Source organism: Giraffa tippelskirchi, chromosome 4 (assembly GCF_054371585.1).
Source record: "Giraffa tippelskirchi isolate mGirTip1 chromosome 4, T2T-mGirTip1v1.2.pri, whole genome shotgun sequence".
Taxonomy (NCBI): domain Eukaryota; kingdom Metazoa; phylum Chordata; class Mammalia; order Artiodactyla; family Giraffidae; genus Giraffa; species Giraffa tippelskirchi.
The window spans coordinates 48,654,606-48,675,318 of record NC_137278.1 but is presented as its reverse complement, the minus strand read 5'-3'; the positions used below and the strand labels follow the sequence as shown (position 1 = coordinate 48,675,318).

At 39.5% G+C, this 20,713-nt stretch overlaps 1 protein-coding gene and 2 long non-coding RNA genes across 6 annotated transcripts in view; 2 read left to right on the top strand and 1 right to left on the bottom strand.

Annotated features, from left to right (window-relative positions):
* Positions 1-20,713, bottom strand: part of CTNNA2 (catenin alpha 2) — a 1,291,223-nt gene that overhangs the window by 708,285 nt on the left and 562,225 nt on the right. The gene's annotated exons all lie outside the window — the stretch shown is intronic.
* On the top strand, positions 3,479-6,794 carry LOC145547320 (uncharacterized). Its single transcript, XR_014083731.1, has 4 exons — positions 3,479-3,570; positions 3,910-4,113; positions 4,215-4,367; positions 4,802-6,794. It is a non-coding gene; the product is annotated as an uncharacterized LOC145547320 (long non-coding RNA).
* LOC145547318 (uncharacterized) lies at positions 7,337-9,168 on the top strand. The gene is made up of 2 exons (XR_014083729.1): positions 7,337-8,235; positions 8,718-9,168. It is a non-coding gene; the product is annotated as an uncharacterized LOC145547318 (long non-coding RNA).

Below are 20,713 nucleotides of genomic sequence, written 5' to 3'. Positions count from 1 at the left end.
CTACCATAGAGCCAGTAGACTCCAGGGCTGGGTCACCCCAGGGCAAACAACTACCATAACGGGAGTTTAACCCCACTCATCAGCAGATAATTGGATTAAAGCTTTACTGAGAAAGGCCCTGCCCACCAGAGCAAGACCCAGTTTTTCCCCTCATCAGTTCCCTCATCAAGAAGATGAGGCCTTTTAGTCTCATCCATCAGAAGGCAGACAGAAGAAGCACAGTCTCACAGCAATTAATAAAAAAAACAAAAACACAAAACCATATTACAGAAAGTTAATCACAATGAAAAAAGCAGAAAGTTTTGTCCCAGATAAAGGGACAAGATAAAACCCTAGAAATACAATGAAATGAAGTAGAGATAGGCAACCTTCCAGAAAAAGAATTCAAAATAATGATAGCGAAGGTGATCCAGGATCTTGGGAAAAGAATGGAGGCAAACAATAAAATGGACAACTTGGAAGAAATGGACAAATTCTTAGAAAAGTATAACTTTCCAAAACTGAACCAGGAAGAAATAGAAGATCTTAACAGACCCATCACAAGCACAGAAATCGAAACTGTAATCAGAAATCTTCCAGCAAACAAAAGCCCAGGACCAGATGGCTTCCCAGTGGAATTCTACCAAAAATTTAGAGAAGAGTTAACACCTATCCTACTCAAACTCTTCCAGAAAATTGCAGAAGATGGTAAACTTCCAAACTCATTCTATGAGGCCACCATCACCCTAATTCTAAAACCTGACAAAGATGCCACAAAAAAAGAAAACTACAGGCCAATACCACTGATGAACATAGATGCAAAAATCCTTAATAAAATTCTAGCAAACAGAATCCAACATCATATTAAAAAGATCATACATCATGACCAAGTGGGCTTTATCCCAGAATGCAAGGTTTCTTTAACATCTGCAAATCAATCAATGTAATACACCACATTAACAAATTGAAAGATAAAAACCATATGATTATCTCAATAGATGCAGAAAAAGCCTTTGACAAAATTCAACATCCATTTATGATAATATCCCTCCAGAAAGCAGGAATAGAAAGAACATACCTCAACATAATAAAAGCTATATATGACAAACCCACAGCAAACATTATCCTCAATGGTGAAAAATTGAAAGCATTTCCCCTAAAGTCAGGAACGAGGCAAGGATGCCCACTTTCACCACTGCTATTCAACATAGTTTTGGAAGTTTTGACCACAGCAATCAGAGCTGAAAAAGAAATAAAAGGAATACAGATAGGAAAAGAAGAAGTAAAACTCTCACTGTTTGCAGATGACATGATCCTCTACATAGAAAACCCTAAAGATTCTACCAGAAAATTACTAGAGCTAATCAATGAATATAGTGAAGTTATAGAAACAGTGGCAGATTTTATTTTTTTGGGCTCCAAAATCACTGCAGATGGTGACTGCAGCCATGAAATTAAAAGAGACTTACTCCTTAGGAGAGAAGTTATGACCAACCTAGATAGCATGCTAAAAAGCAGAGACATTACTTTGCCAACAAAGTTCTGTCTAGTTAAGGCTATGGTTTTTCCAGTAGTCATGTATGGATGTGAGAGTTGGACTGTGAAGAAAGCTGAGCTCTGAAGAATTGATGCTTTTGAAGTGTGGTGTTGGAGAAGACTCTTGAGAGTCCCTTGGACTGCAAGGAGATCCAATCAGTCCATACTAAAGGAAATCAGTCCTGAATATTCATTGGAAGGACTGATGTTGAAGCTGAAACTCCAATACTTTGGCCACCTGATTCAAAGAACTGACTCATTTGAAAAGACCCTGATGCTGGGAACGATTGAAGGCAGGAGGAGAAGGGGATGACAGAGGATAAGATGGTTGGATGGCATCACCGACATGATGGACATGAGTCTGAGTAAATTCCGGGAGTTGGTGATAGACAGGGAGGCCTGCCGTACTGCAGTCTATGGGGTCTTAAAGAGTCAGACACTACTGAGTGACTGAACTGAACTGAACTGATATCACCAAAACTAGGATCTAATAGAAAAACCTGTAATCACTTTTTAAAATCCAGATGCATATCAGAATTATCTTGAAATCTTTTTGAAAAATACAAATGCTCAGGAATTGCTTTGTTTCTCCAGAGTTCCAGATATGTTTCTAATGAGCAGTCATGTTAAAAAAACAACTGGATTATATGATGATCTTTTACTTTTATCTACTTTGTTTCACTTTTTCTATTTCATATTCAGTGCTCCCATTTCTTTTAGTTTATGTTCTCCAGTTTCTCCATATCTTCATTTTTTAATGTTCTTTCTCAAGTGTAGTAGAAAAGTTTTTGTATACATACATATATATAAATATATAAGATATATATGTTAGAAAACTTATGAATTTTTTCCTAACTAAAAAAAATTATATTTGTATTCCACTTGTTTGACTTAGTATGAATAGAATGCTAGATTTAAAACTAAAAAAATATATATATGCAACAAGAAACAAAGGTTTACTATATACTACAGGGAACTATAGTTAATATCTTATAATAATCTATGATGGAAAATAATTTAAAAAATAATATATGTGTATTTGCATAACTGGATCACCTTGGTGTGCACCTGAAATATTGTAAATCAACTGTACTTCAAGAAAGATATATATTTAAAAAAAAATGAGACAACAGTAACTTGATAACTGTGACACAAACACTCAGGTATTCAGCTGATATCCCAACAACCTCTATGTATCTTAGAAGCCAAGAGACCTTAAGACTTCAAAAACTCTGCTCATGCCCATTCCAGAATAAGCTGAAAAAGAGAAATCTTGAACTGGTACCAAAGGAACATCAGAAATGAACAGTAAAAATTTGCAGCTTCCTGGACAAATCAAGTCTTCACCACACAGTTTTAACTCTATATGAAGCAAATTCATCTAATTAGTGGCTACATCTGTGTTTGAATACAGGGCGTATTTCACAGCAAAGAAAACTTGAAAAAATTATGAATTATGTTGGATTATCCATGTGTCATATTTCATTCATCTATGCAGATAGCCTGAATCTGATCATCATTGAGGAAAATGATTCTGGAACATGGATGCTATATGCCTGCAAAGGGGCTAGTCTCCTTTCTCATAGATGTCATATCCTTGGAGGGAATGAATAAGGAAATGAGCCCCAAGGAGCTGATTAATGGGCATCCCTTCCAGAGTGATTCATATGCCACCCCTGCCTGTGTGACCATTATGGATTTATTAACATTAAAGCAATGCTATTCAAACAGGTATCAAAACATTTTCATGTGATGGAACGCCAGGTGAAATATTACTGCAACCTCTCAGCAGACTGAAACAAGTTGAGATAATTGCACTGCCAAGGAGAACAGATTCAACCTCCAGATGCCACTTAAGGCCCTGAGTTCTGTCTTCTAGAATTTCTTTACCTGATGTAATAATGGCCTGATGTTACGCTCAGAATCAGCCCCCCTCATATTGTGATACCCAATGGATACCACTAATGGCAACCCTTCTGCTCCAACACATTTTCCAAGACTTAATTACAGAATAAGTGAGGGAGCCCCAGCTGAGGAGTTCCTGTCATTTCCTGGGTACTTTCAGCTACATTCCTGGTTCATTGAGGGCAGGGTAGGGGTGGAAGGTGGAGAGCAACAGAGTGGAGACCAGGGCCCTCTCTCTCCAAAGAGTCAAGAGCTGGAATGAGGCGATTATTTGAGAAAAGATATCATGCACATGAGCATCAAGTACAGATTACCAAACAAAAGTTAAGCCATGTTTAGAAAGTGTACCAAAATCCTTTCTTGACATTTTTCTTCAGAACTATTTTCATTTCTGAAAATAAAAATTAATTTACTACTTTCTGAATTTAGTTAGCTTTTCCTCATATGCTGTATCCCATCCCCCATAGGTCTTCAAATCTTTTTCTATAGGACAGAAAGAAATAGAGCAATGCCTGCTTTCAGCAAGCTCATCACCATGCTGGGGATTCCATGATTGTTCATGTGAGAAGTAAGCTGACCTTCCAAGGCAGAGGATGGTCACCATAAAGTCATTTTCAGAAAGTCACTCTCTGAAGGTGATAGTGTGCTTATGTACTGGGGGAACTAGAGCAAAGGAATGACAAAGTCTAGCAGGTAAGAAAGTTTTATTTGAATATAATCACACACTATTTCTCCATGTTTACTATCAAGGGTGTTAGTTGCTCAGTCATGTCCAACTCTTCTTGACCTCATAGACTGTAGCCTGCCAAGGTCCTCTGTCCATGGGATTCTCCAGGCAAAAATACTGAGTGGCTAGCCATTTCTTTCTCAAGGAGATCTTCCTGATCCAGGGATTGAACCCAGGTCTCTTGCATTGCAGGCAGATTCTTTACCATCTGAGCCAGCAGGTAAGTCCAGGCCACCTACTAAATGCTCCTGAGGATAGATCTGTGACCTTAAGGAGGATACTGGGTTATTTTAAACCATAAGCTCTCTCCTCATGCTTATTTAGTTCTGTATGCTGTAGGGGCCTGGTGGATGGCCAAGCTATTATACTAAGTCTCTTTCTTTCTCTCTCTTTTTAAACTCTAACCATGCCCCTTGGTCTGATTCCTGAGCATTTCCACCCTCAGACCTTTCTTTTCCCAGTCTGTCCCCACGACCTGGAATGTTTTTGCCCTCTTTAAACACACTGACTGGTCTAGAGGCCCTTACTCAAGCTCCGTACCCCCAACCAATGGCACTTCCTTCCTATTCTGGTTTCCTGAAACATTTGTCATTTTGTCACTTAATCATTTACTAACTTTGTTGTTATTCCATTTCTCCATGCCACCACGTACAGCATCTTTGATGAGATCTTAAGATGCCTGAGGACAACAAATTGAAAACTCCTGACTAGGTTTCAGTTCTTGGTTATGAACCAGGCAAAATATGAAGACATTCCAAGAGCAGTGACTCAGCTTGGAGCTTATGTGGGATCCCAAGGAATGGGGAGAACTAGAGGAGAGAAAATAAGCCAGTGGGCAGCATAGTGATTTCAGGGCCAGCTCTGTGCCTTGGAAAGTCACTGGAGTTCCAGGTCAGGCTTAAAGACAACTTTACCACGGTGCTAACAGATGCTTCTCATGGACAGGGGACTAACTTAGGAGCACATTTCTTAAGTGAAATGAACCAACCTCTGTGGATCTAAAGCTGCAGAAGTCAGAAGGGAACCCCTCTGCTCCATCATGAATTAGTTAAATACTTTTTTTCCCCCTGCTCTTCCCCTCAAACTGAAGAAAAGCATCTGTTCAAGAGAAGTGGGAAGGAGCAAAGAACCCCAGAAGAGGGAATCAAAGAGGAAAAGTAGAGAACTTGAAGGTTTGCCGATTTCACAATTTGGCCAGGACTGATCTGCACCTGTCCTGCAGATCTGGTCCTCTTGGAGGGGATGAGCCAAGAAACACTGTCCACTTCTTGTTCTACCTTTCCTCTTCAACGGATCCACATCCAAAGAACTTCTTCAAGAATTCAAACTAGCTGAAAACTTTCATCATCCTAGTTTCATATATCCCTATTATACTCATAAATTAGAGAAAACCACAAACACAGAAGCTCTAAGTAAAATAACACAAAATAAAGCAAAGTGTCAGCCATCACCACCACTACAATAAAACTTTCATAGATAGAATCCTAGTGAAGTCCCGATTCAGTTGCAGATCTTCTTCACAAGTTACAGGAAGATAGGAAGTTAGGCTCAAGCATTTTAGAAAGATCCATGTACCTAAAATTGTAAAACCATCATCTGCTTAAATACAGCAATCAGAAAATTCAATTAACCAGAATACCTCATTCCTCACACATTTTGGTTCCTTGGGGTTTTAACTGCCTCCAATCTGCCATATACAACATTAAGTGTGTCTAATTTTTGAAGCAGAACATATAATTATTCCTTTTTGTCAATGAAATCTTGGGTGGAAATAATCACCAATGTGAACTTTGCCATTCCAGGTTGTTAAATTCAAATGAATATAAATGCTGTCCTCTGTAAATTATCTCTCTAATTTGAGGCATAAATGGGCTTTTTGCTCTCACCTTCAAGGCTTGCCTTCAATATTCTGTGAAAGACAAATTACATTATTATCTTAGGAAAGTCTGCTGAAAATTATTGAATTTTCAGTTCTAGAAGCTGAAGATATTTCTTGTTTGACAAAGTATATCAATACTTGTCACTGACACAGAGATTGGATTTTTAAGGCATTTGTGGAACAAAAGAAACACATTTTACCCTGGCATTCATTTTAAAACAAAACATCTAAATAAATCAGCTCTGGCTAGCAACATACCTGGAGCCTTGACTGGGTTTAATTACACATAGAGTTGGCAAATCTATAGTCATAATCAACAAGCAGACAGCAGTACTACTCAAATCATCTCAACACTGACACATCACAGGTAGTTGAGTCTCAAACACATTCAGGGTTTAAGTCACAGCTGATGAACCGCATGGAAGCCACCATAGGACTTTGTCGATGATGGACACTTAAAGCAACTTTCTTCTAGATTTGGTCTTCCTGTTACTGTTGCTTTTTAGTGGCAGAATAGGAATTAAGATGAACACTCACAATGATAGTGGAAACACACTTATGGTTTATTAACTGCTGATCCCATGCTGAGCACAATGTTCACTGCTGCATATTCATTTCATGGATTCATTTGTTTAAAACTCACAGCCTTCCGAGTTTGCTATGCTGTTCATTTCACAGATGAGGAAACTGAGTCCTAGAAGAATTAAGCCACTTGCCTAAGGTTAAGAGGATAGTTCATGTGACAGAAGAAGTATTTGAATCAGTAAATGAGAAAAGTGTCATAGGAAAAAAAAAAGAGGGGGGAAGCTAATGGAATTCAGCAGAATACTTAACTTCTATTGACTATCATTCCTTTCTTTCTTTCAAGTTGAGTATCAGGCAACTGTAGGTACTCATCTCTCATCCCCAAATTCAGGAGGCTGCAAAATATACTTTTCCTTCTGCTCACACTACTCAGTAGTGACAGTAGCAGCAAATACTTATAAAGCTCTAATTCTCTGCCAGGCTCCTTTGTTAGCACTTTATGATTATTATCTGCTTTACAAGGGTAGAAACTGAGGCATGGTTAATGCACTAATTTGGTTAATTTGTCCACTGGTTAGTAAGTGGAGGAGTGGGGATTTTAAGTGAGAATAATTTGGCTCCAAGGTCTGTTTTCTTAGCCACCATGCGCATGCTAAAGTCGCTTCAGTTACACTGGACTCTATGTGACCCAATGGACCATAACCTGCCATGGGATTCTCCAGGCAAGAATACCGGAATGGGTTGCTGTGCCCTCCAATACAGGGGATCTTCCCAACCCAGGGATCGAACATGTGTCTCTTATGTCTCCTGCATTGCCAGGTGGGTTCTTTACCACAAGCGCCACCTGGGAAGCCCCATGAATTTAATAACTAATTTCAAATCTGTCAGTTGCTGGGGATAGAAACAGGAGGACAAAACTTGAAATTTTCCCTGTCTTCATTAACATTTCAACAGAGGCAGGTAGGTCTCTGCTTCCACTCAATTTACATAATATGGAATCACCAGGAGACCTGGTGGGGCATCCTGCCTCACTGAGTTGTTTCCTGGACCCCCTCGGAGTCCAGGATGGATCTTTGAGTTGACTCTCCTTCCAGAGAGGAACATAGAAATATATAAGGAGGAAATCAGGCCCAGAGGGGTTAACCCTCTAAAACTCTCAAAAGCAGGCAGATCTCAGTCACTAGCACTCCAATTTTGAAGTGTTTTCCATGAAAGAGGGAGCTGTATTTCCATCTTAAAGCCAAGAGCAAGCTAAGAGCCTAGGAACACACATTGGGAATAAACCCAACATCACTGCATCCTCCAAAACATTTATATTTTGTTTTTTTTTTTTATGTATTTTTAAGTTTTCAAGGGTTTCTTAGAGGAATATTTTCCCATCACTGAATAGCTGGATTTAACAGGTATCACAATCACTTCGAGCAGGCTGGCTTCTTTGGCCCACAGTAGCAATGAAAGTATTAAGTTTATCCAACATGCTAGGAAAATGTCAACCTACTAGACCTTAGGCAAACAACGACATACAGTTAGAGGCAAAAGTTATTCCCATTGCTAAACCTTTGGAACAAGTTATCCAGGGAAGATAATTTTAATATTCAAGACAATACAACTTACAATAGTCACTTTTCTAAAATATGTATTTGGAGTTTTATTGTCTCATTGGGCTTTCCTGGTGGCTCAGATGGTACAGAATCTGCCTGCAATGCAGGAGACCTGGGTTGGGAAGATCCCCTGGAGAAGGAATGGCAACCCACTCCAGGATTCTTGCCTGGGAAATTCCAAGGAGAGAGGAGTCTGGTGGGCTATAGTTCATGGGGTTGCAAAGAGCTGGACAAGACTGAGCAACTAACACTTTCTCCACTTAATAACTTCAAATATGTAACATTTTATACAGAGAAACTTTCTTAAACATATGACTTTATCTGAGGCCTAGGAACACTAAATGGTTTTTCATCCCGTATGGTCACTGAAATAAGTAGGCCAGTTACATATATCTTTTTAAAAAACACACTAAATGTTTGAACGTTAGAGTCCAAATTCTGTGGGTAAGTTACTTTTCTCACTGTGCCTTAGCATCCTTTGCAAAATCAGCTATGAAAGTATTCAAAATTCTCAAAGGATTATTTCAGGTTAAATAAAAACATAAGGACTTTCCCGGTGGTCCAGTGGTTAAGAATCTGCCTTCCAGTGCAGAGGACATGAGTTTGATTCCTAGTCAGGAAACTAAGATCCTATGTGGGGGGTGGGGGGAGGGCAACTAAGGCCACATATCACAACTAGAGAAAGCCCACAGCCTCAACAAAGACCCAGTGCAGCTAACAATAAAAAATAAAAACAAAAAATATAGGTGCAGAGTTCTCAGCATAGTGTCAAGCACAGAGTATGGCTCTTCAAATGGAGCACTAATATACCTACATGCACACACAGTTATCTATATAATTCATACAGAATAGTAACACAAAGAAAGCTAAATCTATTCTTTATCTGATGTACCCACTTAATGATCTGTGATTGGTAAATGGGCAACATAGAGCTTAAAAGTCAGCTGCCATATATTCAAACAGACACAGTACATAGGCTTCTGGCTGCCACAATGATGTTACTGATGATGCTGGCATTATTCTAAGCTCCTGCCTGTACTTTTTGATGGGAGGACTAGAAGTATCCCATTTTGCAAATAAGGAAACAGAGACATGGAGTGTTCAAATGACTTGCCATGGCCATACAGCTGGCGTACACGGCAGCTTCGGTTGGAACCCAGGTGGTCTGATTCCACAGCGTGTGCTCTTAACCTTTACAAAAGACAATGCTCCTCTGACCTGCTCATGGGTGACACAGGAACAAGCTGCTCAAAGGAAAACTAAGGCAGTCCCTCCTTTTGTCAGCTCCCAGGAGTCAGGAAGTGATGAGCAGCAAGGCTGACCTGACTTCCTTCAAACCAGGGTTGTTTTGAAATAGGGATAGGATAACTGGATCGAAGACCATGAAGTATTTTGGGCACATAAAAATTGTGTGACTCTGAATCTGCAGTAACTTTAAAAACAACCTAAGAATGACTACATCATGGCATGTGCCACATTTTCCACTTACAGCTACTCAACTCCAAGTGCTTCCAGGGAGACACCCACTGCTCTCTACCTTTTGACATGGTTGTGGCAGAAGTATCATTTCAAAACTGTTAAAAAGAGTGCATGTTGAAACAAGTGCCCTATAACATCCCTACTATGATGAGTAGGGAGAAGGACATAAAAAGGTTTTTATTTATCAGTATCATTCATGGTCTTAAACCAGGCAAATCAGTGAGATGCTACATACATGGAATTTGTAGCTTCTGTTTATTGAGGTTACTGTGTGTCAACATTATCTTTAATCTTCAAAGTTATTTTTATTCCTTCCAGCCATTTGATGAGGTAAATATTATTACCTTCTTGTTTACAGATTAAAACAGAAGGCTGCCGGAGGTTACATAACTTGCCCAAGGTCATGCCAAGAAGCAGAGGCGGGGCTTGAACCCATTTCTGCCAGAGTTCAAAACCTTCACATTCTCTTTCTATCATATCAAGCGGCTTCAGTGAGATGTCAAAAAATTAAGAGCTAGCCATCTTGAGACAAATGGGGATCACAGAAACAGGAAGTCTGATTCTCATGTGTGGACCACTTTCAGATAATTTTACCCCGGGAGAGGCTGCTCATCCTGAGGACAGAATGGAAAACACAGAGCTCATACCCTAATGATTCGGGGCCGGTGCTGGGCTGGATTTTCTTGGGGAATCATGGCCTTGAATTTTGGAAGTGTGACAACTTACAGTGCAAAAGAAGTGACACACGAAACAGCGCATGACTCTTCAGCTGACATTCCAGGAAACACCCCTGGCCCACTCCCACCGCCAACAACTTCCACCTGTAGGCAAGAAGACTGAATCTTGTGCTTCCGTTGTATTTCCACACATCCCTGTGAAACCAGAGCAGACTAGAATACCTACTATGTATGTGTTAGTCACTCAGTCTTGTCCAACTCTTTGGGAACCCATGGAGGTAGTCCACCAGGCTCCTCTGTCCATAGAATTCTCCAGGCAAGAATACTGGAGTGGGTAGCCATTTCCTTCTCCAGGAGATCTTCAAGACCCAGGGATCAAACCCAGGTCTGGCATTGCAGGCAGATTCTTTACTATCTGAGACACCAGGGAAGCTCATCTGGTATATACTAGGTGAAATAAATCCTTAATTACAGAATGTGAACAGAGGGAGTAAATTCTTTCAGGGCCAGCTTGAGTTACTCCCATGCAGAGATGGAATGCTGAGACCCCTTCCCTTTCACATCTCTCTAACCACCTCTCCCTTTATTTTTCTCTCTCTTCTTCTTCCCCTCACAACCTTTCCAGAGAAGGGCCTGGAGGAAGAGGTACATGAAACAGGAGAGTGCATGTTTTGGGTGAGCAACATATCACTAGGCCTAGGTGGAGAGGAGATAGCAGCAACAGTTTTAAAAACACAAGTGGTAAGTTAGCTTCTCCATCCCAATCCCACCTGTAATGTGACTTCCCAGAGAAGCAGTGTCTGGGGCACATAAAAGGGCACAGAGGGTAGAAGAAGTAGGATTCTATAATTCAATGAAATGGATTCTTTACTGAGCTCATTACCACCTTGGAAATTCACCAAGAGGCTGTCAGTGGTCCCAACTCCATCTCTGCAGAGGACAAAATTAAAACAGGCCACAGTGCCACACAGGGTGCTGAGAAAGGGTCTGGGGACCAAGCATTCATAGCAGAGGTGGGTAGCAAGTGATGGTTGCAAAGTGAAGAAAATTCCCCAGGCCATGAGGATGTCCTCCATTTTCAGAGGAAGAAGCCAAGGCAATATTTCCACCTTTCAACAGTTAGCTCATTGAAGGCATTTAAGCAGCAATAGTGTCTGAATGGGCATTGGCATTCGCTGAAAATTTAAGGGTTCTTGACAATTTTTACCAACACACATTATGATAAACTAAAATTAGATGTTAATATCTTGGCCAAAGGATTTGACAACAGTGGAGTCAAAATGTGTCCTTCAAGGAAGACCCGTCCACCCCATCTACATTCACAAGACATATGTTAAGACAGAGGTTAGGCTTTGGGGAAGGAATAACCAGAAAGCAAATGTCTAATCCTACTTTTACTTGAGCTATGAGCAAGCAATTCCCAAGAGAGAATAAGGCAGATAAAGTAAGTCCTCTCAAAACAAACCTTCAAGTTGCAAATTTTCAAAGATGTGAACGTGCATTCTCATGTCCAATCTTGTAAGTCATGAGTGAAACTACACTTGCCCTCCATCTGCTATTGTTGATGATTCTTCAGCTTTACCAACTCCCACATCCTCTCCCTCTTATACAGCATTATATAGCCAATTGTGTTAGTTGGGCACCTAGACTAACTTTGCAGGACTTACAAATAAACAACTTATGGATACACTTTCAGAATGGAATTCACTTGTACACAGGGGATTTACTCCATTGGCTTTCTGAGGGACATCTAGAGGTCTTCCCAGGTGGCACTAGTGGTAAAGAATCTGCCTGCCAATGCAGGAGACATAAGAGATGCAGGTTCCACCCCTGGGTCAGGAAGATTCCCTAGAGGAGGGTATGGCAACCACTCCAGTATTCTCGCATATAGAAGTCCATGGACAGAGAAGCCTAGTGGGCTGTTGTCCATAGGGTCACTAAAAGTTGGACATGACTGAAGAGACTTAGCACAGCACGGAGACCTAGAACTCCGGCATCTGTGTGCAACTGTCCTGGCCGGCAACCTGGCAATTATTCTCTTACCTGATTTCAGGTCTTCTAGGAGAGGCCCAGGAAGCTGGATGCTAGCTAGCTGTTGGCACATGACAGGCAAGGTAAAGCTCTTGCTTTATCCAAACAGGTCTTGGATTCTGCTTACGTGCAGGATAGCACTTTGCTTCTTTCCTCTTACTGAGCACCTACTATGTGCCAAGGTCTGAACCTGACTATGGGGAAGGTGTACAAGACTCTCAGGAGACTTTCACTCCGATTGTGGAGGCAGGGTTCACACACATAAGAAACAGGCAACTGATGATGACTGGAGTAAGGTGTTCTGAGCAATATTGAAAGGCTGGGATGGAAGTGCAATTAGAAGGCATGAGAGTTAAACATCAGAATGAAGGAGGACGACTGAGAGTCCCTGGGGCTGAGAAGGGTGCAGTGAAGAACCCCAGACAGGGAGCACAGAGGTCTGGAGTGAGGAGCATCTGTCAGAACAGTAAGTTATCCACAGTGGCTCAGAGTAAGACGCTTTAGCAGCTGGCCACAGATGAGACTGCAAAACAAGCCAAAGACAGCTTGGGAAGCACTATCCTTGGGGTTTGAACTTAAACATGCAGGCTAAAGGTCAACAGTTTCTGTACAGAGCCAGATCATAAATACTTTTGGCTGGACAATCTCTGCTAAAACTAGTCACTCTGCCCTTACAGGGCAAAAGCAGCCACAGACAATATGTAAATGAAAGGGCATGGCTGTGTTCCAATAAAATTTTAGTGACGGAAACAGAAACTCAGATGGATTTGGCCGGTGGCTGGATTTGCTAACCTCGCTCCTCTCAGTAGATTGACTCATAGCCACACTCCAGTCTCAAGTTATACAAACGAAGGAATCATTCTGAAACCAGGTATGCTCCCTAAAATATACATTGACACAGGTGTCTATTAAATTAAGAACAGATCACCACAGATCTAACCTGTAAATCTGACATTGCTTCTGGGATGGAAAGGGTGTCTTGCAAAGGAAAATGTGAAAAATCAGTGGTTGATTAATGTAAAACAGGGGCCAGCATGTTAAATGAACACCATCTATCTTCTTTTCTTTTAATATTGAACTGAGAAGAAGGACTTGGATCAATGCCCTCATCAATGACTAAGTCCTCCCTGTCTTCTCAGAATAAAACTAACTTGCTAAATGAGGAGACAAGAAAACAACAACAGCAACAACAAAATCAACAATAAAAATCAACCTTTCTTTCTGAAGAGGGTTCCCAAACAGAACACATACAAATTCTGTGGTAATTAACAACATCCACCTCCCTTACTATGCTGAAGTTTCTGCAAAACAGAAATAAATTGAACATGTCAACTCTAAATCTCCTGTCACAGGGAATTTTGTAGCAAGTCTTCATGACGGCACAAATGTAATCTTCAGTACAGCCTGAGAAGGAACTAAGATCATAAAGAGGTTTTTCAGTAAGACGAGGACCTGCTTTAATACACTCCAAGGCAGGATGCCCCCATGTTAAAAAGAACTATGTTCCGAACTTTTCCGTGCAATTTGAATATTTTTTCTCTCAGAAACATAATATAAATGTGGGTTAGTTCCCAGGCCTAGCCCTGTAAAAGCTTATTTAAACCAAAAGAGAAATGAAAACAGTAGGAATCAATGGCTTTGTAGTACTAGTAATTAAGTAAATCAAAAGAAATTATGATTAGAAAATCATTTTTTAAAAAAAAATTCTCCTAAAAACAGAGTTAAATAAAAGATAGGGGATTCATTTTGAGATTCTCATCAGTTATAGCCCTTCCTTGCTGATTGCTTCTTAGATCCCAGACTCACCAGCTTTCTTGCTATTCTTTGAAGACTATAAACTTGTGTTGACACGGGGCCTTAATAACTGCTGATCTATCAGTCAGAAGAAGATTTCCAATAGATTTTTGAATGTCTAGATCCTTCTCATTTTCAAGACCTCTTGGGCCTCTCCATGAATGTATAACAGAGACACTCCCTGCCCTAGTCAGCATCTGTACTCTCACCCTGGGTCATTTTAAATACAGTATATAAAGATATAAGTTATTTACTTTACATTTGGTTTACTGGTTCACTGCCCATCTCCTCACACATAAATTGTATGCAAGCAGGAACTCTGTCTTCTCTATCCTGATAAGTGCTCAATTAAATATTTTACTGGTGAATGGACTCTGAAGGAATGTTTATATGGATGCTTTCAAAAGTTTCTTTATTTTGTTATTTTGTGATTTATTTTCTCTACTACAACTTTGAATTTTCTCTAATTCAACTTTGAATTTTCTCTAATTCTTTAATCCCCAAACCAATGCTCATCCATTATTTGATATAGAGACCTAGACCAAGAATCTTTTTTCTTTTTTAATATTTATTGATCAACACAAATACCTTGGTTCCTCATAATGCAATAATTGTGGTCAAGAAGGGGTAGAGAGAAGTAGAAGAAAGCAGATTAAAAAAAAAAAACAACTATACATTATTAATGAAAAAGAGAGTATAATGTTGGCTCCACTAACTGCATGTCTACAAAGGCATACAAACAGGGGAGATCAAAACTAAACCTCTTGAAGAGGAAAAAGGGAGGCTTTGAGAATGACAGACCAAAAATATTGCCATAGGTGCCTGGGGGCACCAGTGACACAGTGCAGAGTTACAATTCAAAGGGGATTTTATATTGAGTAGGGAAAACCATGCTAATAGGGAGCAAAGAACAATGAGAAGAACAATTGTTGAGAATCTACCATAAGCAAGAAACTGTGCTAAGTCTTTGTATATTTAATTCTCACAACAATCTTTTGAGGTTCAAATTACATAATCCTTATTATTCCAACTGAGGAAAATGAAATTCAAAGTTAAACAATTTAAACCAGAAAATATTCTCTTTTATGGATCCAGATTTGAATCAAAGTTTGTCTAGGATTTTTTTTTTTTTTTTCCTATGACATTTCTCCAGAAAAGACACATCCTGTCCTTTCCTATTTTCATGACAAGTGAACAAACTAAACTGCTGAAAAATTACTCCACAGAACCGCAAATAGGGAAATAAAAGATCAAATAGACAATGTTCTTATATAAACTTATTTGTCTCCAGCACTGAAACTCTGCCTGAGTTTCCACACGCCACATCCTGACTACGGCTGGCATGTTGCCCGTTTATAGATGGGACCTAAACGGGTCAATGAAGAAAGGCAGCAACAACTTCTCTTTCCATATCTCTGTCCTCAAGACTTGTGGTATCCAGTGTAACAAAGTGCAAGCAGGTGACAGATCAAATCTGAAACACTAGCTATGGGTACTCTATGATCTCTAACTCTAAAAATGTGTACTTAAAAATGAAGCCTTGGATTTTGGGTTTTTGAGCACTGCTTTTTGTTTTTTTTTTCTCTATTTACTTAGTTTTATATCATTTATTCTCATCCTTTACCCTGCAAAATAAGTGCAACTCAAGCTCTTTCAAAGAAACCAGGACATAAGCGAATGCATCATTTTGACAGTGGAAAATGACAAAAACATCTTTCAGAATCTCTCCATACTTGGCTGATAAATGAGCCACATCAACTACAAATTCTAATACAGAGAAAAGACTAGTGAAAACAAGTGAGCCCATTCAGAATATAACTAAGAAGACAGCACAGAATATTTGATGGTTAGACAAGGAAAAAAAGATTGATTCTTTGTTGATTTGTAAAAAATGAACAAGTAGAAAATGTATTATATCACAACTTAAAGCTCTCAGTTAATTACTTATTTATCTAAGGACCACTACAAAATGATGATTAGGCAGCCTTTATTCCCAAATTAATTTCTAATTGTTTATTTTGTTTCTAAAACAGGCAGTGTGAAAATCTTACACCTATAGAAATTAGCAAAACATACAAATAATGCATACAAAACAAATTCAGACTTACATCCCTTTGCTTAACACTATGTTTTACCTAATAAAAATATTAAAAATAACTTTTATGGATGTTTACAAAATTATTATGATGTTTATATACATAAATATCAATATTACAAATGAGTTTTTAAAGTTTAAATATAAAACTGATGAAAATAATCAGAAATCTCAGTAAAAAAAAACCCTATAATCTCCAAGAGAATGAATCACTAGAAGCCTAACTTGTGCCTTTATAGAACTTTGGGACTAAAAATATTTAAATCAATGAGGCAAAATTCCCCTAATTTTTCTGGGAATTCAATAAAATAGACAAGGTCAAATAGCTAGTTCTGGTTTATGAAATATGGATAAAAATAATGAAGTCTTTTCAGGACCAATGCAGTGTAAAGCCCTATATGACTCTCCAGGACCTGCAGGGAATGTGGATATCTAGTTTTAAGACGGTGGGGTCATCGTATTGAATCAGCTTGGTAAACATCTATCTGGAGTCTTCTCCAGGATCTGCAGAAAACTCTTATAAGGAAGAAGAGAAAGGCTATTATTAATCCATCAAGACTGCAGTTGTTTGTTATTGCAGCACAACATCCCCCATCCCTTCCAACTGCTACTGCATATTTACAACTATGTTATCAATGTTTTTCAGGCTCAGATATCTACCTTTGTGAGATATCTAGGTTTCTAGAAGCTACAGACAAAATAAGGTTTGGTAAAATGTATAAAAAGTCCTCTTTTCCATGGCAGAAACTAACTCAACATTGTATAGCAATTCAACTCTGATAAATTTTTTTAAATGTCCTATTTATTTCTTTATCATATCTGAGATACTTAATCCTGATTTCTGATAGATCTTAAGTGAGTAATAAAACAAATGAATCCTGAGATTTTTTTCTTGCTCCAAGAGAAACAGTTCATTTTATTTTTTTCATAATATGAATTCTTTATTGGGTCAAATGACCATTAACAGAGAGTGTTCTCAATCACAAAGCAATAAGACTTACTGGTTCTAAGGGGTCAGGAAACTAGGAAGGGGAAAAAAAAGAAAAAATACAAATCTAAGAAAACACAGTCAATTTTCCCATTAAAAATCAGAAAGTGTGAGTTAAGTATGAATGAGGCGTAAGTCATGGACACTTAAGAGATGGAGAAGAATTTAGAGATCAGCATATGTAACATCTCTAGCTGCAGATGAGAATATGAAGTCTCAAGTTATATGGCCTTTTCAATTTCCTAGTTAAGTTTCTACAAAGAAAGGGGTCTGTTTTTATGTTGTTGACCACCATTTATCTAAGCTCCCTTCTTTGTAGTGGGTGCTAATAATTGATATTTGAATAACTGATCTAGAGTTTGTAAGTGTGCAAGACCTTAAAGTATTACATTTATACATTTTCCTTAGTTTTTTCAAATACTTATTTTCCTTTTCCTGAGTTTTCTTTCTTCCTTTTTGTCTTGTCATTCTTCAGTTTCATTATAAACCATTTCAAATGCTTTCTGTAATTAGATAGTCGTAAATAAATTTAAAAAATTAAATAATTTTAAAGATCCCCTCCAATTCTGACATTCTGTTTTTCCAGAAAGAGGAGAGCCAAAAAATTTTAGGTATTAAGTTTGAAGGTGAAAATGTTAGCCATTCAGTATGTCTGACTCTTTTCGACCCCATGGACTATAACCTGACAGGCTCCTCTGTTCACGGGATTTCCCAGGCAAGAATACTGGAACAGGTTGCCATTCCCTTCTCAGGGAATCTTCGCAACCAAGGGCTAGAACCTGGTTCTCTCACATTGTGGGCAGATTCTTTACCATCTGAGCCACCAGGGAAGCCCAGGTATTAAGTTTACTCCAATATATGAGCTTCTTCTGCAAAGCAAGCACGGTTTCCCTGATGCAACGTGGGAGACACAAGTAACCATAAAGATAGTGTTTAGTCCTGCATTTGGACATCATGAAGATGCTCTGACAGCCCACTCGTTCACTTTATCACAGATTTTCTAGAGACACTGCTTTCATCCATGATTATCGGGGATTGATGATAGAATAATCAATAATCAGTAAGTGACAAGAATCTAGAGATGGATTCCCTGGGTTCAAACCAATAAGCTTGACCATTTACAAAACGTCTGACCTTGAGCAAATTATTTAACATTCATATGTCAAATGAACATAGCGATAGAGAATTCCTATTTGGGGAATATTAAATGAGAAAACAGACAAAGTGTTTTAAAATGATGTCTGGCACTGCTCAGTAAACATTAGCTCTTATTGTTAGTAGAAGATTATGAGTCTCAGGTCTTTCTCTTTTATTCTACATACACCACCAGGCTCTAGCAACCCACTTGCATGCCTTCAGTTCCCATTTATAGGGAAATGTCTCTAGCCAAGACACCTCTGCTGAGTCTGAACCTTAAAATCCAGCTGTCTGCAAACCCACATTCTCTTGGCACTAACCTCTAGGTATTCAGCCTTGTCATGTTCAGAACCAAATTCTTTATCTTTCTCCATCAGTCTTGGCTTCTTTTTATTTTCTCTGTTATCACTGAATGATAACAACACCCCTCCCGCCGGGTTCAGCTGCTTCATGGGAAACCTGAGAGTCACTCCTGCCTTATTGTTTTCCCCTACTGCCCATAATATACAACAGTATATTACGTCAAACTTTGACAAGAGTCTTGCTTTTACCAAATTCCAGGCAGTCTCCTCTGAGCCCTCTTCTCTGCACTCCAAAGCTTCAACTTTGGCCTATAAAGATGTGAACAAACATAAAAGTAGTCTGAGAAAGTTTAAGACTGCATCCTTAGGATGACTCTACCCACCTTCAAACACCTGCCTAAGAAAACTAAGGGCTGCCCAAACAAGCTATACCCGAAGATGGGGCCCATTCTCCCAGCCTCTGCAAGGATAAAAGCCTATCTTTGGGATCTCCCCAATCCAGGAATCAAACCTCAGTCTGCTGCATTGCAGGCAGATTCTTTACAAGCTGAGCCACAAGGGAAGTCCAACTGTGGCAACCACCAGTTAGCAAATCCAGATGGTTTCACATGGATCAAACCACATTCACTTCCTTAAATTTGTTCAGGATCCCGCCATTCCCTCTTCCTCATATAAACACCCAGTCGTCGCTACACAAGTAGGAATGGAGAGCAGTGCTTTCCCTACTGTCAGTTGCTGAATAAAATCAAAAGATTTAGTTAATGTCCAGCTGTGTGTATTTGATACCCTCTTAGTTCTACCATCTAAGCATCACTCAGTTCCACCCATGCTTTTCCATTCCTTCTCTGCAGTACTGGTAGCCATTGTCTCTCACCTGGACTACTGCAGCAGGCTCCCAAAGAGGTCCTGGTCCCCAGTCCTGCCTTCCTCTCCACTTTTTATACAATGCACACTGATTAGTACTCAACCTCCTCCCCAAAGCTCTCAAAAACAGCTTGTCCTTGCTCTCAGGAAAACATTAAAATGCTCTAAAATAGCCCCATGGACAAAAAGAAGATAGAGAGAAAGAAGATATAATGAGCCACCATGAACAGATGAAGAATGGAGGACACCAAAATTAAGTGCACTTTCCCATAAGAAAAACCTAGTGACATTTCTCCAACTCACCCTCAAGAGTAGCTGCTGACTCCTCCAGCACTTACAATCTACTGGGCAGGCAAGACCTGGAAGCAGATGCACAGATCTGAAACCAACTCATGTCTTCCCTAACATCCCACTTAAACCTTACTAGACTCATACTGGATTGCTTGCTGTCACCGAGCCAAAAAAGGATGTGTCGTGAGCTAAGTCACTTCAGTCATGTCCAACTCTGTGCGACTCCATGGACTGTAGACCTCCAGGCTCCTCTGTCCATGGAATTCTCCAGGCAAGAATACTGGAATGGGTTGCCATGCCCTCCTCCAGGGGATCTTCCCAATCCAGGAATCAAACTCACATCTCTTATGTCTCCTGCATTGGCAAGTGGGTTCCTTACCCCTGGCACCATCTGGGAAGCCCCCAACATGAAGGTACATAGTTATTAATGCTTTGGATGGCTTGAGCCTCAGAACAACTGATGAGGATAGCGGGTAGTCTCCCCTGATGATAGTCATTGCAACAGAGGATCCACTGCCAGAGAACAATTCAGTTCTCCCAACAAAGCTCATATGCAAACTTCTGACCCTCAGAGGTGACAGATGAACTAGGCTTAAATCTCAAGTCACTGACGGATCCCCAATCCCAACATAGGAAATGGGAAGGGTCACAGATACCTGGAAGTCAGGGAGAGCCTGACAAATAATTGTGTCAGGGCTCCTTCCACCTTCCTTGGCTCAAGAAATCTATGCAAGACAAATATATGTTCAAAATATACGGCCTGGCTACCTTAGCATCAACATTAAGAAATGAATACATTATAGCAACATGGATGGACCTAGAGATCATCATACTAAGTGAAGTAAGAGAAAGATAAATATCATATGATATTGTCTATTATGTGGAATCTGAAAAAAAAAATAC